Source organism: Marmota flaviventris, chromosome 15 (assembly GCF_047511675.1).
Source record: "Marmota flaviventris isolate mMarFla1 chromosome 15, mMarFla1.hap1, whole genome shotgun sequence".
NCBI classification, from domain to species: Eukaryota; Metazoa; Chordata; class Mammalia; order Rodentia; family Sciuridae; genus Marmota; species Marmota flaviventris.
In genome coordinates, this window is record NC_092512.1 from 76462054 (window position 1) to 76486046 (window position 23993).

General features: G+C 39.2%; 2 pseudogenes; both read right to left on the reverse strand.

The window, feature by feature from the left end:
• Window positions 1-534: 534 nt before the first annotated feature.
• LOC114090600 (small ribosomal subunit protein uS10-like) overlaps window positions 535-23993 on the reverse strand; it is a 78480-nt pseudogene continuing 55021 nt past the window's right edge.
• LOC114090711 (U6 spliceosomal RNA) lies at window positions 17451-17509 on the reverse strand (annotated as a pseudogene).

Sequence of the window (23993 nt, forward strand, 5' to 3'; positions counted from 1 at the left end):
GTCGCTGCCTCGGACCTAACAGTCCCCATTAGAATTGAAAAGGGGGCTGGGGTTGTGGCTCAGCAGAAGAGGGCTCGCCTAGCATGTTCGAGGCCCTGGGTTGGATCCTCAACACCACATAAAAATAAATAAATAAAATAAAGGTATTGGGTCCAACTACAACTAAAAAGTAAATCTTTTTTTAAAAAAGAGTTGAAAGGGAAAATTCTGTATACAACCATTTTATAAATCAAGTATGAATAAGAATATTTTTAGACCTTCAAATTTTATTTCCCAGGTACTTTTTTTCCTCAGAAAGCTATTTTAAAAGCTTGTGAATATATAAACCAAGAAAGAGGGAAATACTGGTTTTAGGAACAAGATATCTAGCCCAAAAGATAGGAGAGGAGAATCCTTGGGCAGGAAGGACAGATGGTTGAGATTAGAGTAGAATGCAGAGGAACTTCCTTAGGAATATTAAATTAACAGATTACTTGATGTGTCTGAACACTTTTTTTTTTAACAACTGATAATCAATTTATCAAAGCAGTTGACTTAGGCATCTGCAATGGTGAATTCCATCTCCATTCCTGGCTCACTAGTGATGGAAGTTATCTGCTTAACAATCTTAAAAGGACTGTGCAAGTCAATGAGTGGCTTGTTGATTCTCATCTGGACATGAGCCCATGTCTTGCAACCTTCACTACAAGTGTTTTTCTTCTAGTGATTCCCAAAGTCTTGGTTGGTGTGCAAAAGGGTCCTTCCACTTAGAGATTCTTTTCCTTTGCGGCTCTGATCAAGTCAGCACACACTTTCTCCAGTGATTTCAGGTTGCAACTGGTGAGGGTAATTCTAATTCAATGAATCCACCTCTGGTCCCACGGAGTCACAAATGTATCTTTCCATGGCTGTGGTGCAGCCTCCTGATGGACTTGTTCCTCAACAACAGAGAACAGTGGTGAGTCAGTAGCAGGAGCAGGCAGAAGGGAGCTCTGTTGCACACACAATCACAAGAGTGATTTGCTCATAGTGTTTAACTAATGTGCACTGAATGCTAGTGGGGTGCTCCAGCACATCTAACACTTTTTGCATTGTTTGTGTTTGATGACTGGTGTAATGGAATACATGCTTACATTCAAAGACAATCCGACTTTGGGACTTTGAGTAATTATTAATAGCGCTGCTCATGACAGCCCTCTTAACTGAAATGTACTCTGGAGGTAGGGTGGCCAACAAAACTGATAACTTACATAAGACATAAATTTTGGCCATCTTGAAACATTTTATGCATGATTTTGATCCTTGTATTTTCAGAGACTGAAATACAGAAAGCCCCATTATCAGATGCCTTGGGCTGAACTTAAGTAGAATCAAGATGCAGCTATCTTTATTTATATTTATATATATATATATATATATATATATATATATATATATATATGGTGTAGATGGACACAACACAATGCCTTTATTTATTTATTTATTTATTTTTGAGAGAGAGAGAATTTTTTTTTAATATTTATTTTTTAGTTTTCAGCAGATACAACATCTTTATTTTATTTTTATGTGGTGCTGAGGATCAAACCCAGTGCCCTGTGCATGCCAGGCAAGGGCGCTACTGCTTGAGCCACATCCCCAGTCCACAATGCCTTTATTTTTATGGGGTGCTGAGGATCAAACCCGGGTCCCGCCTGTGCTAGGCGAGTGCTCCACCGCTGAGCCACAATCCCAGCCCCAAGATGCAGCTTATCTTGAGGTCATATTGTTATTTGGGTTTTTTTCCCTGTTAGCCGTATCCTTATCTTCATATTTTGATGCTTCCAAAGTGCAGAAGGCTTTCTAATCATTCCAAGATCACACTTCATACACAGGAGCTCCTCCTCATTTATTTATATTCTAGAGGGGTTGATTTACCCCCACTTCCTCCCAGGCCAATTTTTCACTAACTTCTGTGAATTCATAAATGGCAAGGAATAGTGAGAGGAAATCTTTTGCTCAAAGTGCTTTTACTTTGGAAGGACAGGGCTCAAAAAAATTCAACTGTTTGCAAAGAAAAAACTTCAAAGTCTCTAAGAATTAGTCACCTCCCTTTAATTTAATGTGTGACACTGTTTCCCTATTTAAAAGGTAAAAAGATGAAAGCAAGTTAATCCTTCAAAAATTCTTTCTCTTGTTTTAACCAGACTTTCCGTACAATATCTCTTTGCTAGTAGTTCTAATGGTAAAAGATAGGCAAGAGCCAACCATTAGCTGAGATGCAAATTGCTATTGTTTGGGGGTGGAGTACTCCAGACATAACCTTACCCTCAAGCCTCTAACAGACTCTCTCTCCTTTTCCTTGAGTTATTCCAACTTTATGAGAGTGGCCCAGAAGGTGGCATTGCTTGCTAGTCTAGTCTTAGGTAGAAAAAAGCAGGGGGTGGGGCGAGGAAATAATACCATGTAAAAAGACTTAGAGGTAAAAAAGCAAAATACATTTAAGAAACTGGGTGTGTTTCAGAATGGTATCATTACAAAATGCCAGGGGAGTGTAGAAAGAACTACATGTGTTACCAAGTTGCTACCAAAGTACAGGTGGAGCATCCCTAATCTGAAAATCCAAAGTCTGCCATGCTCCAAATCCCAAACTTTTTGAAATTCCACATGTGACCTCATGTGATGGATTGCAGTCAAAACTCAGGCACACTAAAAATGTTGCATAAGATCACTTTCCGACAACCATGTGAATGAAGCATAAATAAACTTGGTGTTTATACTTGGGTACTGTCCCCAAAGTATCTCATAGGCAAACATTCCAAAATCTGAAGAAAAAGAAAAAAAACCTCCAAATGTGGAACACTTCTGGTCTCATATAAGGGACACTCACCCTGGGGATGCCTCCTGGAGGTGGGAGGAGGTCAACGCAGTACTGTGAAGAGAGTGAAGTTGAACTGTGACACAGAGGCAGTAAGAACTTGCCAAGTCCACAGGCAACTGGGGAACTGCTCCAACCTGTGAAGTTGTCCCTAGATCAGTGGGTCATTGTGGCTCCTCCTCAGGCCTGGGATGAGTGGGCCCTTGGAGGGGTGGTCTGCAATGGCTGGCAACCTTCCCCACTGCAGTGTCCTCCCTTGAGAGAGACATGCTTGGCTTATCTCCAGGCACCACAAACAAAGTTCTTTCTTTCCTTTCTACCTCTGAATGTGTCTTGCATCAGTCTCTCTTTCCACTTTCCAAAACTCACTGGGGGGCCCCCTTCCTGGTGTCATTGTCTCACCCTAGCACCTCTCCCAGCCCCCACTCTACTCTTTGGTCATAGTAATTTCCCCAAAACTAAATCCAGTAACCATTCCCCTGCTCAAAACCCTTTCATAGTTCCTCAACATACTTAGGGTAAAGTCTGAACTTCCAGGTTCAGTGTTGAAAGGTCAAGGGCAATTAAAAACCAACATGCCTGCAATGTGGGGTATGCAGGATGCTCTGGGCTCATTCACCTTTGCTCTGGGTCTGGTTGGTTCTGACTTCTCTCAAGTCTCATCTGAAAAATTCGTCTTCCAAAAAAGCTACACTTCTATTACACAACTGTTCTTCTTCTTCATGGTGGAGTGTATTTCAGCTTCCTCTTTCCTTGTCTAAACTACAAGCTTTGTCATGGCAAGGACTCCCCGTGTTGATCATGTGGATGAGTATAGCCAGAAGCATTACAGTTAGCCTAGAAACCAGGAGAGTGCAGAGTCCTGGCAGGGAAACGTGCGCAGGATGCATAATTCCTTGAGAAAGAAAGACCTCTTTTCAGACAAGATTAATGTTTCTACCCCACTTGGCAAAGCAGAACTTTCTCAGAAAAAAAAATGTTTTTTCAAAGTACAAATGCCAACATGATAATTTAAATTGTCTCAGGTACATGAATGACCTACTTGGTAAAGGAACGAGGCTACCAATCTTTTCTTGGGTTTTTGTTTATCTGTGCTTACTGGAATTTTAGGAAGCACGAACATCTTTCTTAATTTAATAATAAAAAGATTATTTTTTGTAGAAAAGTAATTAAGGAAATTCAAGATTCTGAGCTGCGAAAACCTATTATTCCTGAATGCATAACTTTGCCAAGAACAGATTCCTGAATTAATTTGTTAAATCTACAAAAATAATGTAATTTACTTAACTCTTGACTCTGAAGTTCAAGGATTGGAATTCTAGAGGTTCCCTGTAATGTTCTGTTTCTATTGAAAATGTAAATATTGCTGCTTCCCTAGAAACAGGCTTTGTTTTTCAATGATGGTGTTATCATCTCTAAATTTTTCCTCTTTTCATTAAATCTGTATATTTTGGAAGAATGTTTTAAGCACTATCAGAAAGCACTTCGCCTTCAAGTTATTTTTCTTGCACGAATTGAACATTTCTCAAAATACTAGGGTCTACAGCAAAGCAAGACTAAGCACACCTCGGTCCTTCTCACTAGGTGGGACCTATTGTGAAGTCTCTTAGGTTGTTAATCAGGATGAGACAATCACATATTTAGTCTACGTTTGTGCTTATTCAATTCAATATCAAAATTTCAAGAAGTGGGGGCTATCATTTGTCTGTGAAAAACACTTCAGGGCATGGAGTTGATATTCTTTTGTAGATTTTCTCAGAGATCTTTGTTTCCTGATTTCTTTCTTTCCTACCCCCATCCCCATGAAGAACAGCAGGACAGCTACTTTTAGGGGGTGTGGGGTGGGCCCCCTGGCTGCTGAATGCAGGTTGATTTGAGAAGGTTAACCAAATTCCTGCTAGCACTGTAACAGTTTATTTTGGCACCTGGCTGAGAATGGTGTTTGCAAAACTGCAACAGAAACCCAGCAAGATGTGTAAATGTTCTTTTCTCATTCCCCATCCCATCAGCATTTATTATTATTTGTATTCATGATGGCTGCCATTGTAACTGAGGTAAGAGGAAATCTCAGCCTAGTTTGATTTGCATTTCCCTGATAACAAGGATGTTGAAAACGTTTTTTCACATAATTGGTGACCCTTTGTATTTCTTCTTTTGGAAATGTGTTTAGTTTATTTGCCCCTTTATTGATTGAGTTATTTGGCTTTTGAGTTCTTTATATGTTCTAGATATTTCCTAGCTAGAGTAGCTAACAAATATTTTTCCTCATTCTGTAGGTCTTCTCTTCATGTTCTTGTTTCCTTTGCTGTGCAAAAGCTGTTTGATTTGATGGCATCCCATTTGTTGATTATTGGCTTTATTTCTTGAGCTTCAGAAGTCTTATTAAGGAAGTTGATGCCTGCAACTGTTGCTGAGACTGTAAATTAGTACAATCGCTATAGAAATCAGTTGGAGACTAGGAATGGAAACATTGTGTGACCCAGCTATTCCACTCCTTGGTACTTGTCCTAAAGAACTGAAATCAGCATACTATAGTAATACAGGCACATCAATGTTTATAGCAGCATAATTCACAATAGTCAAGTTATGAAATTAGCCCAGGTGCCCATCCGGAGATGAAAGGTTAAAGAAAATGTGGTATATATATATACACAATGGAGTTTTACTCAGCCATAAAGAAGAATGAAATTATGACATTTGCTGGTAAATGGATGAAATTAGAAAACATTGGGATAAGTGAAATAAGACAGATTCAGAAAGTCAAGGGTCAAATATTTTTTTCACATGCAAAACCAGTGGGCAGGGAGGGGACCAGCTCTGTCATTTCCCAGGCTTCTCAGAGAGGCTGTTTGCTAAGAGCAGGTCCCTGAAGGCCTCCTCACCAAGGGCTCCCTCTTAGGGTTTCCTCAGATGCCCAGGGGCAGACATGCCCAACTCTCCTTCTGCTGGGTGCTCTTCCACTTAACACATGCTTTGCCAGACTGTCACTCAGGGAGGGCTTCCCTCATACTTTCTTAAAAATAGCACCACCCTGGCATACTCTCCCTGCCTCTCTCCAATATGACTTCCCTACTGAGTCCTGAGCACCGTCTGCTCTGATACAGGTGCTCTTTGACTTGTGATGGGGTTACATCCCAAGAAGCCCATCATAAATAGAAAACACCTAAGCAAAAAAATGCAATGAGGGCTGGGGATATAGCTCAGTTTAGAGCACCTGTCTAGCATGCCCAATGTCCTGGGTTTAATACCCAGTACAGGAAAACATTTTTTTAAAAAAAATGCAATGAATCTACCTAACCTACTTACTGTCCTGGTTTAGCAGCACAGCACACTGTAGCTCTTCCACCCCAAATGGTGAGCCCTGTAATCCCTTTTTGTTTAATTGTGGTAAAGTGATACATATGGTAAACTTGTCATTTTAACCAACTCTGAGTGTTTAGTTCAGTGACATTTAGGTATATTCATGATGTCATGCAATCATCACCCATTTCCAGAATTTTCATCTTTCCAAACTGAAATTCTGTGCCCATTAAATTTGCTCACATCCCCGTTCCCTTCAGTCCCTAGCAGCTGAAAATATTTTTTCTCTACGATTCTGGGCATATTATATAAGTGGAATTATATAGTATTTGTACTTTTGTGACTCATTTATTTCACTTAGCATAACATCTTCATGGTTCATGCATACTGTAACATATGACAGAATTCCCTCCCTTTTTAAGGCTAATTAATGTTGCATGGTGTGTAAGTATGTGGATACATAAATGTGCATGTCTCTGTGTTTATATACATGATTTTTAAAAATATATTCACCTCTTGATGGACACGTGGGTTGTTTCTGCCTTACCACTATTGTGAATAATGTTGCTATGAACATAGGTATACAAATATCTGTTGGAGTTCCTGCTTTCAATTTTGGGGAGTTAGGTACCCAGAAGTAGCATTTCTGGATCATATGTTGTCTTATTCTATTTGAGATTCCATATCATGGTACCATAGACTGGGTGGCTTGAACAACAGAAACTTGGTGCAAGAAGATTCCATATCTGATGAGGGCACTCCTCCTGTTTGGAGATTTCCACTTTCTGGTTGTATCTTCCCATGGGCGTCTTAAAAGGGGACTAATTGCATAAGGGTACTCATCAGTTTAGGAGGACACTGCCCTCATGACTTAGCTATCTCCCAAAGGCCCCCCTCCATGTACCACTACATTAGGGATTTAGCTTCACCATGTGAATTTGAAGGAGACAAACATTCAGTCCATAGTTTGTGGTAATTTTGTTTAATTTTTGAGAAATCATCACACTGCTCAGCGACTCCAGGGCTGACTGGGTCCTGGTTGACTATATCCCCCATATTCCCTCACCAGCTAGCTTTTCTTTTTTTTATAATTTTTTTAAGAGAGAGAGAGAGAGAGGGAGAGAGAGAGAGAATTTTTTTTAATATTTATTTTTCAGTTCTCGGCAGACACAACATCTTTGTTGGTATGTGGTTGGTATGTGGTGCTGGGGATCGAACCCGGGCCGCACGCATGCCAAGTGAGCGCACTACCACTTGAGCCACATCCCCAGCCCCTTTTCATAGTTTTCTCCCAGTGAGAGTAGAAGAGAAACTGGAAGATAAAGAGAGAGCAGAAAGGCTTACTCTGTGTTTCTAGCTCTTATTGAATGCCTGGCACCAGGGGAAACTGCAACTCCAAATTCCCTTGGCACTCCCAGGAACAGATGCTGTCCAGCCAGAAGCACCCCTCTTCTAACCAAGCACTAGCTGCATGACGTCTGCCTCAGGGATGCAATGTTCAGGCACAGGGAACCCCTTCTCTTCTTTCCAAAGTTCTGGCAACACCACCTCTTCCCTTCTGCTCCCCAAGCCATGAGGGCAATGGCTGCTTGCTGTAGCTCCTAATATCTAGGTCATTTCAGCATGACCGGTTTTTCTTTCTGCCTTCTAATGCTCCTGTAACTAATTTACTGAATTAAATCTCTCTAGTTGCAATAGCTGCATGGATTTCGTTTCCATGACTGGACCCATATTTTCTCTTTGTCTCTAGAGACACATTCTGTAATCAAGGCCAGTCTACATTCGGAAATGTTTGCATCGTCTGTAGAATTAGTCTACCATCTTTGTCGTATTTACAAAGTTTGCCAAATTAGCAAAAACACAGCGCTCTCTGTTTTGATTTAAAACCAATTCATTTCCTCCAAGACTTTTATCTCACCCAGAATCAATTTGCCTTCCAAAGAAAAACAAAGATGGGGCTTTTTAGAAGTGCATAGAGAAAAGGAGAAAGAAATAGAGATAATAAAAGACAATGGTATTTATGTTATGAAAGAGGGAGAGAAGCAATAGAAGGTGCCCAGGATGCAGGTCTGTGGTAGAGTGTGTCTAGCATGCTAATAGGTCAAGTCCACTTCCAACTTCTGAGGAAGAATTACAAAGCAATTTCATCCTTGAGGGAGTGAAAAGTTACTAAAGATCCTGAATAATTTAAGGAAAGGAAACAATCATTAAAAACTCTCAAAATGGACAGTATTTATTTATGATCAATTGAGACTAACTCTTTGAAAATCACTTGCATTATATTGCAAAATAACCAGGAAAAAGAGATGGAAAGATAAAATCCAAAAAAAAAGATGAGAAAACCTACAAAAACATAATACTTACCAAATTGTCAAGTATAACATAAATATCTTCACAAACTTCTACTCATAAAGATATATGAATAAAAAAATATTTCACATCATTCACATTGAACAATTAAAAATAGCTCAACATTAGTTTACCTGGTGTTTTATTAGTGTTTTTGTCTTGGCGTTTGGCAGTGCCGGGTTCAAACCCTGGGACTTTGCAGGTCCTAGGCAAGTGCTCTACCCCTCAGCTACACCCCCAGCCCTGATGTTTTATTTATTTATTTATTTATTTCAAGAAAACAGTTTATTAAAGACAATGTTCAGCTGGGTTGTAGCTCCTGCCTGCAATGCCAACTACTTGGCCCAGGTTGGAGGATGTCCAGTGCAGAAAGCCACCTTCCCAAGCAGATCTCAGCAATGGCTAAGCCTCTGGCAGTTCCCCACACTCCCAGTCTCCCTTGGAGGCCTTTGGAAACAGGGATCAAAGCACAGGGAACCCAGGTAACACTGAAAGTCTGTAAAAACTCTGAATTCCCTCTGTAGCTGAAGGGTTAAGATTAGACATTTCCCCAATTGGAAAATGAATGCCTAAACCACTGGCTGCTAGAAATTAGGCATATTGAAAATAGGCTAGAGTTAGAGGGCCACAGCTGGGTACCCAGTAAGAATGCCTCTAGGGGAAACCAGATTCCCATTTCACCCCTGTCTGTCCTGTCTAATGAGGGAGCCCAGTAGGATCCAAGAGACCAGGGTTCTCTACCCCCCACTCCCAACCCTCTCATTCAATATGCTAGTCTTATTTTCATGTGAAGAAGTAGCTGAGGCCAGGGTGGGCATGGTGCTCAAGCCTGTAATCCCCAGAGAGGACTGCAGCAAGTGTAGGCGAGCCTGGACAATTTAGCCAGACTGTCTCTAAGGGTTGGAATGTGGCTCAGTGATTAGCACCACTGGGTTCAATTGCAGGAACCAAAGAAGGAAGAATTGGTTTACTATGGGGGCATGAAGTCTTATTTTTTGAGGGCTGGACGGCGGTGCAGAAGTCACAGACATCCAGAAGTGTGGCTGTGGCAGGTCAAAGGGACACTGGCTCCCAGGACGCCTCCTCAGGCAGCAAGCCCTGATGTTTTCATTGTCTATTGCTGATCAGCAAAATGCCTCCAAATTTAATAACTTAAAGCAATATCCATTCATTTGCTCATGATTCTGGAACCTGGGCTGGGTGGCATGCTGTGACAGCTGGTCCTGTCAGGGGTCATGTCACGTGGACACATTTCTTTGCATGTTAGCGAGGGCTGGGGCTCAACTGGAACAAGGAACAGCAGAACTTCTCTTTACAGTTGCAGGACCCCTCCCTCCACAGGTGGCCCCTCCACGTGGTCTTTCCAGCAGCCAGATTGCTTACAGGGTGACTCAGCACCTCCAAGAATAGAAGAAACCATGGGCCCTTTGTCACTCCTGGGCTTAAAGTCCCAGAGCACAATTCTCTTACACTGCTTTACAGCAGCAAAAGCAATCAGAAGGCCAGCCCTAGGATGGAGGTAATAGAAAGAGACAATACCTCTTGTGACAAGGCCACATTGCAAAAAAAGCCTGTGAGATGGGAGCTATTGCTGCAGCATTCTTGGAAATGTGATCTGTGAAGAGATAATCAAATGACATCATTTGACAATCAAATGAGATATGTTAAAGGACCACAGGGATCACATTGAATCCACCTTAAAGGAAACTCACTACAAGCATCTTGCCTGGAAGTTGCATTTTATCTTAAGGAAATGGAAGAAAATAGGGTTTCTGCCCTATTGTGTAGTTAAGAGAAAAAATATATATATGTAAAGCAGAAAAACCATAAAAATATTTGTTCATTCAACAAATGTTCCTGAATATTTAATGAACTCATCTTATACCCCCAGATAAAGTGTAACTTTTTACAGATAGCTTCATGCTTCTTTTCTAACTAGAATTACAGGGCACTAGAGGTGTAGCTCAGTGGTACAGAATTTGCTTTGAATGAATAAGACCCTGGGTCTAATTCCTAGCACTGAAAAAAAAAAAAAAGAAGAAGAAGAAGAAAGAAAGAAAAGACAAGGAAAAAGAAAAAATATATAACTAATATAACTACAACCACCATAATTTTTTTTTTTAACAAGAAGTGATGAGACAGCCTGGCATAATGGCACATTTATAATCCCAGCTACTCAGGAGGCTGAGGCAGCAGGAACACACTTTCAAAGCCATCAGGGTGACTTCAACAAGACCCTGTCTCAAAATAAAATAAAAGGATCTGGGAATGTAGCTCAGAGATGGCATGTGCAAGATCCTGGATTTCATTCCCAGTACCATCAAAAAAAGAAAAGCAATGAGCGCCCAGGAATCACAAGCCAGCTATCATTTTGGGGGAGAACACTAGGTGTTAGGAACTCTTCTTTCTGAATCCTTTCAAAATCCTACAATGCACGCCCCATCGTTAGTCATTTTACCAGAGAGAAAACTGGTGCTTTGAGGAATAAAATCTCCCAAAGTAATTCAGACTCCCTAAAATATTTGTTAACGGATAAACAAAGGAAGTCTTTGTTATTGAGAACACAAAAACATATTTTTGAAATGTTTTTATGTAAACATACTTTTTTTTTCCAATTGTAAGTTTTATCCAATCAAGTTTCCCTGAGACTTGAATAATTCTTCATGAAGATGTGAGGCTGTGGGTCAGTCTTCAGGGTGTCTGGTGTCTTTACATAAGACTAGAAAGCATTCCTGAAGTATCCACATGTAAATCCAAGAGGCTGGTGAAAACTTCTATCTGATGACTCCCAACACTATTCCAGAGTCTGGGTGGGAAAACACAAAGCTTTTCTCAAATAACCATACAATTGTCTTGGGCTCAAACTGGAAAATGCTCTTTCTCCCTCTTCCTGCCTTTGCCTCCACAAGGCTGTGGCAAGGATCTTTGCTGATCCAGGCTTTTCCCCTCTGTAGGGTGGGATGCTTCCTCACACATTCAGTAGGAGGAAGACGGGGACAGAGAGAGGAGGCGGCCCCTGGGCACTGGGGCTCTCCAAGCTGCAAGCTGAAGCCAGAAGTCCCCTGAGGGAGGTTGTGAGAAGGGGGAAAGAATGGCAGGGGCTGGGGCGAGGCCCGGGGCAGATAAGAATCTCATTCTCCCTCCTTTTCCTTGTTCCTCAGTACTGGATGCTGGGCTCACCCACCCTGTGCCTTTTAACTGTCAGGGAGCCAGAGCCAAGCTCTGGGCCAAGTCATCGTCGATGACATGTGAGTTGTGTGTGTTCCAAATTGGCCTTCCTGCCTTTCTGCAATAAAAACAAACTTGAGTTGGACCCCAACAAACATGACAGGAAAAATAACAACCCTTGTGGAGGACTGATACTGAAAACGGCTGGTCTCCCCACCCCGAGCCAGCCCTGCTGAGGACAGGAGCATGTCCTCAACTCAGAAGCGCGGGGCCTCCTGTGTCCATGTATAGGGACAACCAGGAAGAGGCCCTCTCCAAACCCCAGGATGACACCAGAAATATCTAGCCCCTTTCATAGAGAAGAAAGTGCAGACTGAGTGTACCTCACCTGAAATGCTTAGGACTACAAGTATCTAGGATTTGGGATTTTTTTCAGACTCTATACTATTTGCATCATGGTATATCTTTGGGATGACCCCCCAGGTCTCAAGTTTATTTAAGTTTCATACACAATACGCATGGGATAAAGGAATTTTTATACAATATTTTAAAGAGTTTTGTGCATGAAACAAAGGTCATGGTATGAAATTTTCCACTTGGGATGTAATAATGATGTTCAATAAGTTTCAGATTTTGGAGCATTTCAGGTTTGGGATTTTTAGAGTAGGGATGCTCAACCTGTATGTGGCTTTGAATAGCACAGTGATTAAGCAAGCAAACCACATTCACCCTCACCAGTCTCTGTAGTTCCTACTTTTATTTTTTTAGCTATATTAGAAAGACAAAAATTCAGAATGAACAGTCATGGGGCCTCGATGATATGTTAGAAAGTCATTAATGAACACTACTGGCATATATATCAAAGCAATGATATGAGATATTATTATTTATTTTGAATAATGCTCCTTTGTAAAAAATTATAAGCACTCCACAAGTCAGACTCTGCCCTAGTTTTCAATGGCATCTTCCTCTTGACTCAACTTGATGCAAAAGTGCTCAATTAAATACTACAGTGAATTAAACTGAAAGTGTCATTTTTCTGGACTGCAAGAATCAATATTTATATACACCTAATGAAAGCAGAGACTCGAAAAGATATTTGTACATCTTTAGCCAAAAGGTGGAAACAACCCAAATGTCATCAAAGGATGAGTAGAGAGACCAAAGGTGGTAGATGCTTATGCTGGAATATCATTCAGCTTTAAAAAGGAAGGGAATTCTGACCCAGGCTACAACAGGGTTGAACTTCAAAAATGTTATGCTAAGTGAACTAAATCCACCAATCACAAAAGGACACATGTTGCAGGAGTTCACTTGTATGAGATACCAAGAGAAGTCAAATCCACAGAGACAGAAAGTAGGATGGTGGTTGCCAGGGGGCAGGGAGGAGGAATGGAGACTTAGTACTTGGCTGGGGACAGTTTCAGTTAGGGAAAATGATCAGGTTCTGGAGAAGGATGGTGGCAATGGTTGCACAGCAACGTGAAGGTGCTTAATGCCAATGTCCTGTACACTTAACAATGGCGAAGTAGTTAAATTTTATATATGCATATTTCACTACAATTTCTTTGTAAAAATAAAAGAACCAATATGGAGGTGTCTCATAGATCTGTATCCAGTCCTGGCTGAAAGAGAAAAAATACTAAATTATGCTGAAATTTCCAATGTGTGTATATGTTCCTGGAGGGTTCAATTGACAGTAATGACACAGTCAATACGTCATTATCATCCGACCTGAACTCTCAAATGAGATCCAGGATGACTGCATTGGGAATTTTTCACATTTGTTTTCTCAAGATTTTGTGACATTCCTGAGAGGCCGGCTCCATGGGCTAAGGGGACAGCGTGCTACTGACTCTTATGGTTTGATATGAAAAACACCAACCAAACCTTTCATTTATGCACTAGTCATTATTTCCGAAAGAGATGAAAACTTTTTGCCTTGAGCTGTTTCCTATCTTGAAAAGTTCTTCTAAACATAAACTCTTCTGCTCCTTCAGGGCTTTTTTTAGGTGGCTGATATAATTTCATTCCAAAAAATGACAGGGATATTATAATAAAGGAAAAGTATGGACTCATCTCATTCATAACTTTCTAAACCAAATATTAATATGCTGATACCAGCAATATAGAAAAATGTAGTAATACTTTACATATTAACTGAGTATATTTCATTAGTGCAAGTTTTGTTGAAAATTCAATATCAATTAGTCAATTAATCACTGAATTACTCAATGAATTAAGAGAAAAATCATGTGAATATCTCAGTACATACAGAGAGTTCAGTATCTTTTTTTTTTTTTTTTTTTTTTGAGTACTAGGATTGAATCCAGTGGTGCTCTACCATTGAGCTACATCCTCAACCCTCATGTTTTTCATTTTTTATTTTGATAGAGAGTTTTGCTAAAATGCCAAGGCTGGTTTTGAACTTGCAATCCTCCTGCCTCAGCCAGGATTACTGACAGGCACCACCAAGCCTGGCTTGTTTTTTTAATCTTAGTATTTTTCAACAACCATTCTTTGGAAAAACAAAACAAAACTACTCACAGACTAAAAATAGAGAAGAACTTCCTTTACCCACCAAAGGGTACTTAAAAAATCCTACTGCAAACATTATACATAATGGGGAAAAGTTGACCCCTTACCTTCAGGAATGGAGTGATGGGAGAATGTCTACTAGCACCACTTCTATTCAACACTGCTGGTTGCATCTGAATGGCAAGGTAAGAAAAGCAGTAAGTAAAATACATGCGCACTAAGAAGTAAGGAAAACAAATCCTATTCAACAAGGATTTTGTATTTAAAAAAATTCAAAAGGATTTCAATATACACTTTTAGAATTAGTAAGTTCGATTAATACCAACATAGATACAAATGAAATAATGGGATATTAGGAATGCACTTCCTCAACATCTGTATGTTTTGGAAAAGAAAAGCAGATAAGGATAGAAAAGAAACAAGAGTGTATGATTTAATGACTGCTAAGACTGGGGGTAAGTAGTACTCTGTTACATACTTCTGCTTACTTTTGTTGATGTTTGGGATTTTTACAATAAAAAAATTCTTAAAAAATGCAAATGAGGCCAGCGATGGTGGTGCACGCCTGTAATCCCAGCAGCTCAGGAGGCAGAGGCAGGAGGGTGGCAAGTTCAAAGCCAGTCTCAGAAACTTAGTGACTCAGCGAAACCCTGCCTCTAATAAAATATTTTTCCAAAGGGCTGGGGATGTGGTTCAGTGGTTAAGCACTCTAGGTTCAATCCCCAGTACCAAAAAAATAAAATAAAATACAAATGAGTTTGCTGGATACAAGGTCAATAGTCAAAAACTATTATATTCCTCTAAGTCAGTAAAAGAGCTGCAAAGCATTTTTTAATACATCATATCAAGTAACTATATTTCTAACAGAAATATATAAAGTATAGTCACAGAAAGTCATAAACATTACTCAGGAAAATGCATAAGCAAATGGATAGGTATATTGCATTTATGGATTGGAAAACTGTGCTTTACTCTAAAAACACCATTCTTCTCCCAAATATTCCACAGCTCAAAGGCAATGCCTATCGAAATTGTATCAGCATATGTACATAACTTGAGAAACTAATTAAAATAGAAGTGCTAAGGACTAAGAAGAGTGGAGAAGATATCTTTTTTATCTGACACATAGTAATTATACATATTTATGGGGTAGAGAGTGATAATCTGATGCATGTAATGTGTAATGATCAGATCAGATCTACCCCTCTCTTCTAGTTCTTTATAAAACATATGCTACATTCCTGTAAACTAAAAATCTAAATAGGTAAGAAAAATAAAGCCAGTAGGAAAACAGGCAAAGTATTTGATGGGCATTGACAAATTAGTCAATAAGCAGATGACCATGTGCTCAACCTAGTAGGTAATTGGAAAAATATGGATTAAAATGGCAATGGTTTAGGGCTGGGGATATAGCTCAGTTGGTAGAGTGCTGGCCTCACATGTACAAGACCCTGGGTTCGATCCCCAGCACCACCAAAACAAACAAACAAAAATGATGACGGTTTAAACTAAAAAGACTGATAATCCCAGATTATGCTAAGAGTGTAGAACAATGTGAATACCCACATAATAGTGGTGGAGTATGAACTGGTGTAATATTTTGGACACCAGGGGCTTTGTCTATCTTAGTGGTTCTCAAAGACCTTGCTCTCAGGATCCATTACACTCTTAAGAATTTATGACTTAATTTCAGCAGCTTGGGAGGCTAAGGCAAGAGGATCGTAAGTTCAAAGCCAGCTTCAGCAATCGCAAGGCACTTAGCAACTCAGTGAGACCCTGTCTCTAATAAGATACAAAAATAGGGCTGGGGATGTGGCTCAGTGGTCGAATGTCCCTGAGTTCAATCCCTGGTACCAAAATAATAATAATAATAATAATAAATTATTATTATTATTATTAATGACTCAAAAGAACATGTTGTATGTGCTGTATTAGTTTGCTATCACTGCCATAATAAAATGCCAAGACCAAGTGACTCCAATAGCACATATTTGTTTTGTCACAATTGTGGAGAGTAGAGTCCATGATCAAGGTGTCAGCAGGGTGGGTTTCCTCTGAGGCCTCAATGCTTGGCTTGCAGATGTGACCTCCTAGGTCTTTTCTCTGTATGCTCACACTCCGGTTGGTCCCTTGGTGTATCCCTTTATATGTTCTTCATATAGGAACACCAGTCAAGTTGGATGAGGGCCCACCTCAACAGCCTCATTTAATCTTTCCTTAAGGGCCCTGTCTCCAAATATGGTCCCACTTGTCACATTCTGAGGTGTTCAACATATGAATTTTGGGGAAGACACACTTCAGCTCATAACATGTGGGCTATATTAATCAAAATGTACCATATTAGAAATTAAAACTGACAAATTTAAAACATCTATTGATTGAGGCTCTAATTCCGAGTGCACATGGACATCGAAACACTGAGTTCCTTGCAGAGTTATGGAACTGAGGACTTCAGTTTCTGCTGACTGTTGTCCAGAGGCCATCCTGAGCTATTCAGGGTGTAAAGCCATTCTGTGTGGCTCTGAGTTCTCACTTTCCATCAGCTTCTGAGGGCCACTTGCAGTTTCTGGTCGTGTGGAATTCCCCAACATGGTGGCCACTTACTTTCTCACAGCCAGCAGGGGAGACAGTCTCCATCCATAGCCCCTCATCTTCTCCCTCTTCTCTCTGGGTTAAAAACAAGTCACTTGAGGGGGTGAGGTGCTATGGTTTAGATGTGTTTTGGCCCCCAAAGGTTCATAGGCTGGAAGCTTGATCCCCAGGGCAAGGATATTGAAAGCTGGTGAGACTTAGTGGGAGGTGGGGCCTAGTGGGAGGTGGGGCCTAGTGGGAGGTGGGGCCTAGTGGGAGGTGGGGCCTAGTGGGAGGTGGGGCCTAGTGGGAGGTGGGGCCTAGTGGGAGGTGCTTGGGTCATGACGGCCCTCCTGAGAGGATCAATGGTGCTCTTGACAATGGGTTAGGTCTCACAGGAATGTGTTAGTTCTATAAAAGTAGGTTAATACCAAGAAGGCATGCATGTATGACTTTGTCAAAATAAACTCATAAGCCAGGTGCAGGGGCACACTCCTGTATCCCAGGCCGAGGCAGGAGGATTGTGAGTTCAAAACCAGCCTCAGCAACGTAGCTCAAAATAAAATATAAAAAAGGGCTGAGGATGTGGCTCAATGATTTTAAGTAGCCATGGGTTCAATCCCTGATACCAAAAAAAAAAAATTATAATGCTCTAATAATAAAATAATACAAAAAAAATAACAGGAGGCCTCTATGCTAATCTTCTCTGTATCGTTCCAATTTTAGTATATGTGCTGCCGAATCGAGCACAACAGGAGGCCTCTAGCTTCCTCTCTTGCCATGTGATCTCTTCCCCACACACACTGCTTGCGATTCTTGCACATGCTCCCACCATGCCATGCCATCTGCCATGTTGTAACACAGCATCATGCCCTCACTAGATGTAGTCTTCCAATCCTACCTCCAGGACTGTAAGCCAACATAGAACTATTTTCTTTATGAAGCACCCAGCCTCAATTATTTTGTTATGGCAACACAAAACAGATTACGACAGGCAATCACAAAGGCAAGAATACCAGGAGATGGGGCTGGGTCCCCCCTCCCCAAGAATCTGTCTTCCCATGCAGCAACATGTTGTCTCAGTGAATATTAATGAAGAAAATCAAACTCTACACAAATGTATAACTTAAAGAGTGAGGAGACTTTATCAGCTTTTTCAGATGACTGGAGTATTCTTTGATAATACGCTAAAAATCACCAAGTGGTTGTTTCTTAAAGGTCATTTGCAATGTAGAATCTGAAATCATATCAATGAAATTTTTGTACTCACGTTAACATTCACCCATCCAGTTTGCACTTTGCATAGATTTTATCATATGTGATTTTGTAATATCGTGCATTAGTCATTAGAAAAATATTGGTTCACTGATTTATACAGATCTTCCAAATATTAACACATTCTATCATATGAATTAAAAAGCACATTTTTTTATTTTACTATTTTTAATTATTTTCATTTGTTCTATTTAGTTGTACATGACAGCAGAATGCATTTCAATTCATCATACACGAATGGAGCACACCATTTCAATTCTCTGATTGCACATGATGTAGAGACGCACCATTTGTGCAATCATACATGTAACTAGGGTAATGACGTTCATCTCATTCCACTATCTTTCTTACACCCATAACCCCTCCTCACTCTCACCTATGCCCAATCCAAAGTTCCTCCATTTTTCCCATGCCCCGCCCCATCATAGATCAGTATCCACTAATCAGAGAAAACATTTTAAACATTTTTGGGATTGGCTTACTTCACTTAGCATAATATTCTCCAACTCCATCCATTTACCTGTAAATGCCATAATTTTATTCTCTTTTAATGCTGAGTAATGTTCCATTGTGTATATATACCACAGTTTCTTTATCTATTCATCTATTGATGGGCATCTAGGTTAGTTCCACAGTTCAGCTATTTGTGAATTCAGCTGCTATAAACATTAGTGTGGTTATGTCCCTGTAGTATGCTGTTTTAAGTCCTTTGTGTATAAACCAAGGAGTGGGATAGCTGTGTCAAATGGTTATTCCATTTCAAGTTTTCTAAGGAATCTCCACTCTATTTTCCAAAGTGCTTTCACCAATTTGCAATCCCACAAGCAATGTATGAGTGTACCTTTTCCCCCACATACTCGCCAACACTTATTATTTCCTGTATTCTTGATAACTGCCATTCTGACTGGGTGAGATGAAATCTTAGAATAGTTTTGATTTGCATTTCACTAATTATTAAAGATGTTGAATACTTTTTCATATATTTTGTTGATTGCTTGTATATCTTTTTTTGAGAAGTGTCTGATCAGTTCCTAACCCATTTATTGATTGAGCTGTTTGTTTTTTTGGTATTAAGTTTTTTGAGTTCTTTATATATCCTGGAGATTAGTTCTCTATCTTATGTGTGTGTGGTAAAAAGTTGTTCCATACTATAGTCTCTCTCTTCACCTCAACGATTGTTTCTTTTGCTGAGAAGCTTTTTAGTTTCAGTGCATCCCATTTATTGATTCTTCATTTTATTTCTTGTGCTTTCAGAGTTTTGTTAAGGAAGTCAGAGCCTAATCTGACATGAGGAATATTTGAGCCTACTTTTTCTTCTATTAGATGCAGGGTCTCTGGTTTTATTCCTAGGTCCTTGATACATTTTAAGTTGAGTTTTGTGCATGGTGAGAGACAGAGGTTTAATTTCATTTTGCTATATATGGACTTCCAGTTTTCCCAGCAACATTTGTTGAAGAGGCTATCATTTCTCCAATATATGTTTTTGGTGCCTTTGTCTAGTATGAGATAACTATATTTATGTGGGTTTTTTTCTGTGACTTCTATTCTGTACCATTGGTGTACATGTCTATTTTGGTGCCAATACCATGCTGTTTTTGTTACTATTGCTCTGTAGTATAGTTTAAGCTCTGGTATTGTGATGTCTCCTGCTTCACTTTTCTCGCTAAGAATTGCTTTGGTTATTCTGGGTCTCTTTTTTTTTCCAAATGAATTTCATGATTGCTTTTTCAAATTCTATGAAGAATGTCATTATAATAGGAATTACATTAAATCTGTACTACAGTTTGTGTAGTATGGCCATTTTGACAATATTAACTCTGCCTATCCAAGAGCACAGGAGATCTTTCCATCTTCTAAGGTCTTCTTCAAATTCCTTCTTTAATGTTCTGTACTTTTCATTGTAGAGGTCTTTCACCTCTTTTGTTAGATTGATTCCCAAGTATTTTAGGTTTTTTGAGGCTATTTTGGTGGGGAAGTTTTCCTAATTTCTCTTTCAGTGAATTCATCACTTATGTATAAAAATACATTTGATTTATGGGTATTGATTTTATATCCTGCTACTTTTCTGAATTCATTTATTAGTTCTAGAAATTTCTGGTAGGATTTTTTGGATCATCTAAATACAGACTCATATCTTCAGCAAATAATGATAGTTTGAGTTCTTCTTTTCCTATGTGTATCCCTTTAATTTCTTTTGTCTGTCTGATTGCTCTGGCTAGAATTTCAAGGACTATGTTGAATAGAAGTGGTGAAAGAGGGCACCCCTGTCTTGTTCCAGTTTTTAGAGGGAATGCTTCTAATTTTTCTCCATTTAGACTGATCTTGGCCTTGGGCTTAGCATAGATATATTTTACAATGTTGATTATGTGCCTACTATTCCTAGTTTTTCTAGTGTTTGAACATGAAGAGGTGCTGTATTTTATCAAATTCTTTTTCAGTATCTATTGAAATAATCATATGATTCTTGTCTTTAAGTCTATTGATGTGATGAATTACATTTATTGATTTCCATATGTTGAACCAACCTTGCATTGCTGGGATGAACCCCACTTGATCATGGTGCACTATCTTTTTTTTTTTAATATTTATTTTTTAGTTTTCGGCAGACACATCTTTGTTTGTATGTGGTGCTGAGGATCGAACCCGGGCCGCACGCATGACAGGCAAGCGCGCTACCGCTTGAGCCACATCCCCAGCCCAAGGTGCACTATCTTTTGAATATGTTTTTGTATGTGATTGGCTAGGATTTTATTGAGAATTATTGTGTCTATGTTCATCAGGGATATTGGTCTGAAATTTTTTTCCTTGATGTGTCTTTGTCTGGTTTTGGTATCAGAGTGATACTAGCTTCATAGAATGAGTTTAGAAGGATTCCTTCCTTTTTTATTTCATGGAGTAATTTGAGGAGTATTGGTATTAGTTCTTCTTTGAAGGTCTTGTAGAACTCAGAAAAAGCACATTTATGCCAGGCGGGTGGCACTCACCTGTTATCCCAGCAACCTAGGAGGCTGAGGCAGGAGGATCACAAATTTGGGGCCAGCCTCAACAACTTAGTGAGACCCTAAGCAACTTAGTAAGGCCTTGTCTCAAAATAAAAGATAAAAAGGGGCTAGGGATGTTGCTTAATGGTTAAGTACCCCTAGGTTCAATCCTCAGTACCAGGCAAAAACACACACACACACACACACACACACACACACACACACACACACATTTCTTACTACCGGCATTCAATCTCTCCAGAAAGAGAGGCTTTAATCATTGGAAATTGACAAAACTCATGGTAGGAGAAATAAGTTTCCAAAATATCCTGACAAACTCCCTCAAGAGAAGCCACATATTTTGATATGCAGATTTTTGTATACTTCTTTCAACACAGAGAAGATTGAAAGTACATTGCTCAAGGATTGAGATTTAATCTTGAGTTGGGGATATAGCTCAGCCTGGTAGAATGCTTGCCTCCCATGCACAAGGCCCTGGGTTCAATCCCCAGCACCGCAGGGAAAAAAAAAATGACAATCTTTACTGCTTTCTAACAGCTGTAAAGTAAAACTGCATTAACATTTTTCTGTGAGTGCTGAGCAGTGGAGAGTGAACAATGACTACTACTAAAGTTTAGTGCCAAGCCTTGAGCCAGACTAAGGAACTACAAGCTGAGCATCCCTATTCTGAAAATCTAAAATTTGAAATGCTCCAAAATTCAAAACTTTGAACACTGACGTGATGCCACTTGGAAAATCGCAAACTATGAAATTGTTCCATGTGCAAAATTATTTAAAATATTTTGTATAAAAGGTATAAAATTGTCTTATGCTCTGTGTATAAGGGGTATGTAAAATCTACATGAATTTTGCATTTAGACTTGGGTTCCATCCCCATGATATCTCATTATGTATATGCAAATATTCCAAAATCTAAAAAGAAAAAAAGTTGAAACACTTCTGGTCCCAAGCATTTTGGATAAGGGCTACTTACTTGTAGCAGTTTTGGCCATCACCACTTTGGCAACATTAGTTTGAAAATATAACATTATTTGAAAAATCTACCTACTTTGCATACACATAATCTGGCTTTTGACCCAACTGGCAGACTTCTAGGAATTTACCAAGCAGAAATGCACAAAAGGGTTTGTTAAGAAATGTGCAAGAATATTTGCAGAAATACCATGCATAAGAGCCAAAATTGAAAACAACTTAAAAGTAAAAAAAATAATAATAATAGGATAGATATATGTAGACTATCCATACAATGGAATACTATAAAGCAATGTAAATGGACAAAGTAGGCTGCATGCAACAACAGCAACCATGTGGATAATCCAAAAAATAACAATTTTACGTAGAGGGGAAAGTTACAAAAGAACAGGTAACATACAATTCCCCATACTTCTTCTAAACAGGCAAAATTAAACCATTAGGCAATAAAAGGATAAAAGTGAAACTTTACAACTCTCAACAGAGTTTATACAGGTGAACTTTTTTGGCTCTTGGTATTAGGATGGATTTCTTTTCTTTTCTTTTTTAAGCAGTCCTGGAGATTAAACCTGGGGCCTTGCACATGCCAGGCAAGTACTCAACCACTGAGCCACATCTCCAGCCCTAGGATGGATTTCTTAAGACACAAAAGAGCTACCTTTATGAGAAAATATTAATAAATTTAGCTATATTAAATTTAGAATTTTTCATTAGAAATTATCTTAAAATATATTCTCAATACACATAATTGGGAAGAATAGCATAAATTATTCCTACCAATTCATGAGAAAAGCAGATATAACCCAACTGACCAAAGGGGAACAGATGTACATTGGTATTTCACAAGAGAAAACACATTTTGACAATGAGAATATGAATAGAGGCTCAATGTCATAAAGAAGAGGGAAAATTAAGAGGACAATAAAATATTTTTAGAAACTCATTTGCTTAGCAAAACATTTAAAAGTTGTGACAATTAACAAATGTCAAAGAGAAAGTAAAATCACAAGATCAGTTATGTATTGCTGAATGGAGAGTAATTTGGAGTAGCTCCATTGTAAAATAGTGTCCTTAGACATATCCATAAATATATCAAAAGAAAGTTTTACATACTGGGTTAGAGCAAGAATATTCACAGTAGCATTACCTACAACAGCAAAAACTCACAAATAACCCAAATGTCCACCAAAATGAAAACGCATGAAAAATAATGCAATATATTCAAACAAAGGAATATTATACAGGAGCCAAGGAAATAAATAACAGCAAGAAACAGCAATATGGAAGAATCCTGGAAAAATAATAGATAAAGATGATAAGTTTCCAATAATTGCATAAAACATGATATTCTTTGAAAGTTAATTATAAAGGTCTATTTTTGGAAATGTGGATGCAATTAAAAGCAAAAAAAAAAAAAATGAATGCAGAATTCTAACAACTTCCTGTGGTAGAGAGAAAAGAGACACAGGACAGAGGAATGTGGGACCCGTAGTCAGCTGTCAGCAGTTTTCAAGACCATAGATTTGTGTTCACTGGAGAGATTATGGGCATAAGATATCGTTATCAATAAGTAAATAACTAAGCAGTACTTGAAACTGCACCATGAATGATGATATATGTAATCGAATTCTGTGCACCTCAGATTCTTCATTAAACAACAAATAAGCCAGACCCTGAAAGCCAAAAGTCCCATGTTTTCTCTGATATGTGGAAGCGAATCCAAAATAAGGGAGGAAAAGGGGGGAGGGGATTCCATCAAAATAGAAGAAGGGTCGGTGGAGTAGATGGAGGGAATTGAGGGGAAGGAGGAGGGATGGGATAAAGGAAGAACAGTGGAATGAATCCGACCTAATTTTCCTGTGTACATACAGGAATACACTGCAGTGTATCTCACTTTATATCCACAAGACACTAATTTAAAAAAAAAGAAAAACTATAAGTAAATAGCGGATCAGTAGAGTAGAGGGAAGGGAACAGAGAGAGGA